General features: G+C 34.2%; 1 pseudogene; it reads right to left on the reverse strand.

The window, feature by feature from the left end:
* Positions 1 to 2,015: 2,015 nt before the first annotated feature.
* Positions 2,016 to 2,424, reverse strand: LOC110591539 (annotated as a pseudogene).
* Positions 2,425 to 4,821: the final 2,397 nt, after the last annotated feature.

A 4,821-nucleotide genomic window follows, 5' to 3' on the forward strand; every position in this document is an offset into this window, starting at 1 on the left:
TTGATACAGGCACCCTTTAATTTAGAATCTGTGTAACTAGCTATTGAGACATAATCTTCAATGTATCATGTTTGGTAATGTTAGAAAATGAGAAGTTTAAACTGTGCAATGTAAAAAACTTTCGTTGAAAGAGATTGTAGCCTCAGTTCCAACATCGTTTTTGAAATGATTCACCTCTGTATGTTTTACAAAAGGTTGGCCTCAACTTTTTACTCATATGCCTTAAAACTACAAGATATTTAATATAGTTCACTATGATGTGAATATGTTATCAAACACTTTTTGTTGAAAGAATTTTTTTAATATAAAAGGCAGTTCTACAAGCCCTGTCAAAGTTGCCTGATTCTGTAGCCCAGCTCTTTTCTGGAAGCATAGAGAGCAACATGTACATACAGGGGTTACAACTATATGGCATTAGGTAATTTTGATCTTATACTTCTTTAGTCTGTCTTCTAAGTTATCCACAATAAGCATAATTATATAAATTATAATAAAAATTAGAAATGAATTTCTTAAATAATAGGCAAAGCATGTCTATCTTTCATCTCAATGATACAGGAAATTGTGAGGTTGTTTAAAGAAGACCACAAAGAGAGCAAGCCTAGAAGTGAAAATTGCCATGGTTATCTACATGAAATTACTATGCCAGATAGTAACTAATGCCAATCTGTGTTTTCTAACATGCAAAACCTTCTCAAAGCATGATAAAATTAGATAATTAAATGAAATAAAAACATAATTGTGATAGTAGATATTGCTTAAAATGCTTACAAATGTACAGATTTACATACAAATATTGGTACTATAGCTTGCTTTTTTGTGTGGCATTTAAAATGTTAATTTTTATAATCCTTAGTTTTTCTGCTTTTTGGGGATACAACATACCTTCAAATGTTGTAGTAAGGATTAAATAAGAAACTGTTTGTTAGATATAATAGAAATAAAAGCTTAGGAAGTACATAAAGCCTGGGATATTAGTGTTCAAAAAATTGTATAAGTTTTTTGTTTTTAAGATTTATTTGTTGTAGGGAGAGAGAAAGCCAGTGCACAAGCAGGGAGAGCAGCAGAGAGAGGGAGAAGCAGGCTCCCTGCTGAGCAAGGACCCTGGGATCATGACCTGAGCCCAAAGCAGATGCTTAACTGACTGAGCTACCCAGGCATCCTGAAGTCCTTTTTTATATTCTTTTGATAATTTAGAAATCTTCTAAAATGTTTTAATTTCATAACTATTTATGTAACTACTTCTAGAGTAATGTAACTCCAAAAAATTTGCAAAATACAAACCCAGCATCCTCCTGAACCTAGAAGTCTACAGGTTCTTAGACAAAAATCCATTTGAGAATTGTGTTTTTCTACTATGTATTCCATGTTTTACATTTTAATGAGAATAATGAAAAATTAAATTTTATCATTTCATTTCCTTCTCAATTTGTTAGTGTTAAAACTGATTGCAAAAACTTTAATAGTATAAAGTGAAAGGAGACTATATCCTAAAAGTAACCTTTCAAATAACCTAGAAATTGTAAAAGGGAAAAGGCGGAACTCCAAATTGCCAGATTTTTTTGCTAAATTAATAAAACCAAACTAAACCACATTTCAAGATAGCCCTCCCATCCTCAATTTTTATTTTTCATTTAGATTAAAATATTGAAAAATTATGTAAAACTTAAATCTGTCAAATTTGTTAGGATATCTGAGTGAACTGAAAGTATATTTTTCTCTTAAATTTGGTGATATTATTTCCCTGAATGTGTCAAGGGACCACAGACTTACTGTTTAGCTATTTTAAGTTTCAAATGTGAGGAATTTCTCCCCAACCTAAAGCCCAATTTTATTTACACTCATTCCAAAGCACCATGGTTTGGGGCTATGGGATACCTCTTAGGGAGAGGAGTCTGAAGGCCAGATAGGGTTCAGGAGAAGAGACAGCAAGGATGGATGGGTCCACTGCCCTCTTCAAGTGTTCTCCAGGGGCTTGTACATATCCCTGGGCAGAGGAGGAGGTACAGTCTCATTCAGGATTTGCACTTGGATACAGCAAGTCCAATGAGTCCAGTCCAAGCCCGTCCCACCCAGGGTCATGCCTCCAGCAATGGCCATGCCCAGTTGTCCATCTTTTTTCATGGCCCTTGTCAATGAACCATTCCAGTTCATTGGCCTGGTTGTTCTGGAGCTGTGTCTGCTACAGCCCCCGCACATACTTGAATGCCTTCTTCTATTCTTTGAGCAGGTAGTTCCTCACAGCCAGGTAGAAGACATAATCCTGCTGCTCCTCCAGCTGTGCAGTGCCTTTACAGATGTCCTCATTGTACTTACTTTGCACCGGGCACACTCAAACTGCATGCTCTTGGACATGGAGCCTGCCGCCCTCTCATACTTCAGCAGGCCATCCACAGACACCAGCTTGTTCAGCACAGCGTCCATGGTCCCTGTCCCCACAATTCTCACACCTAGGTCACTACTGTTTTAGTTTTCAATTGGATTCAGCTGAGTCAGAATCCAACCCAACAATATATCTGTTGACTGCAAAATATAACAGGCATTTTTCTAATATGTTAGAATTATTGTCTCCCACATCTGTTAAATTGTAATGTATGAATTTTGGAGAATGTTTAGTTTGTTTAGATGCAGTAGTTTTCAAGCAAGGATGGCATCAGTCTCTTAAAGGACATTTGGGAAAGAATGGAAGCATTTTTGTTCTATACTTACAAGTATATGTAGTAAGATTTTGCGGACAGGCTCAGAAACAGTAATATTTTTATAATAAGAGGGGCATTCCTATATAAAAAATAATCTCACACAAAATGCCAAAAACTTTCCTATGAGAAACGTTAATATGCAGTATACTTTTTTTTTTTTAGAAGTACTGTGTCAAGCAAATGACAAGAGTGAGAATAAAATACAAAACATCTCCAGAGAGCTATAATACATGAGAAACTGTCAAGAAGAGATAACAGGGAAAAATTGCAAGTTCTAAGTAGAGATAGTTTGATGTGGAACTGCCTGGAAAGTGAAATGAAAGAAAGTTGAAGATCAATGACTTGTTATAAAATGCAACTTTTTTCTGTAATGAGGGGAAGTCAAATGACTCTGTAAACTACAATACTTAACACATAGTAATCCCTTAATAGTTGTGCATTAATGATAATGGTTATGGTTGGAACTGAAGATAAATATTAAAATCCACAAGGAAATGTGAAGTAATATAGTCTACCTTTAAATGTCATATGAAAAATGCTTCTTGGAAATTTTTGCAATAGGATTGTACCTTGAAAAGTCTTTGAGTTGATGCATCCCTTGAGTTAACAGAATTTATCTAACTATTGAGATTGCTTGAAAAGAAAGTAGCCTTGCCTTATTGTACCTAAACATGAAGATTATTATTAGCTGCAATAGCAACTGTGGAGAATAAGTAGAGCAGGAATACCAATGTAATTAATCAAGGACTTTTGGTTGGTTGGTTATTTTTCCCCCTACTTTCCTTATCTGCCCCTACTGTATAGTCACTCATGGGTTCCCATTTATCCCTTCTCCCAGAGAACAACCTGATAAAGATCTTAAAATAAATCTCAGCTTGTTGGAAACATGATCTATTTTCCAAACTTGGTGCAGTTTTTCATTAGGAACAGCTTTAAAGTTTTGTAGAAATGGATATTGACATTCTGTAAGCCAGTGTTCCTCAGCCACCAAACTTCTTTAACTGCTGTACCATGCTTGTTTTCCCAAATACTGGATAGCATGCCAGGGCTGACTAGGTCTAACTTAAATCTAAGAAAATATCAGAAAATGATAATATCCTTTATAATTGTGAAGATTGAGAAATATATGCATAATCAAGCTAGGGAATGTTCAACTATTTAGGGAAGTGCAGAAATGTCTTTAACATACACAGAAACCATTTATCTACAGAAGATAGATTTACTAGTGATAAAATTTCAGAGGGGTAATAAATAAAATTCTTTTGAGAAAAAACAAGTATTAACTGCTCCTGTTTTGGTATTAAGGGAGAAATATATTTTTAAAATCAATGTTGAATTTTTTTGGGCAAAATCTATTTCTAGAAAAAGAGCATTGATCTTTTAATTGAAGGACTAGACTTAATCTTGAGCTCTAAAGACAGCATAATCTCTTTATTTAAAGTAAATGATGTATCATAAAGTTAATGGCTTTTCTATTGGGAAAACCTTCCTGTGTCTCTGTGATGCAGTAATGGTCACAAGTAGAGTTTAGTGGACTAAGGACAGCACATAATTCCAAAATACTACCATTTCATCCCTAAATTTAGATTAAAATATTCTATATAAGAACAGGATTTCAAGCACGTGTTCTAACAATGCCTATTTTTGCCTGGCACAAAACATATAACAGAAAGTTCTATAGGACGAAATCAGACTAGAAATCTGGTACTAATGGACAACATATAGAGAAAAAACAAAACAAAACAAAAACAACAACCAAAGTCCTATTCTGGTAATTTCTATAAACCTTACATACAAGACATTCTTGGAGTTGAATTTTAACTAATAAAATGTTTTATTTTTCCTTTAACATAATCTTTGCCTCAACTATAATTACTTAAAAAGACATTCATAGATAATATCAAACTAGAGAGGCATACCTGGACTTGTACTTTCTAAGCCCACACATTTGATCTACAGTAGTAAAAATCCAGTCCCAATATAGTTACAAACCATTGAAATAAAAATACAAGACCCAAATTTATAAAAGCACTAAAAATTTAAGCCATCCCCTTGGTGATGCAGTACCTGCTAGTTTACACAGGAAATGCCACTCAATTTATTTCTCAATGTCTTTTTTTTT

The sequence above is a fragment of the Neomonachus schauinslandi genome, chromosome 2, assembly GCF_002201575.2.
Source record: "Neomonachus schauinslandi chromosome 2, ASM220157v2, whole genome shotgun sequence".
Taxonomy (NCBI): domain Eukaryota; kingdom Metazoa; phylum Chordata; class Mammalia; order Carnivora; family Phocidae; genus Neomonachus; species Neomonachus schauinslandi.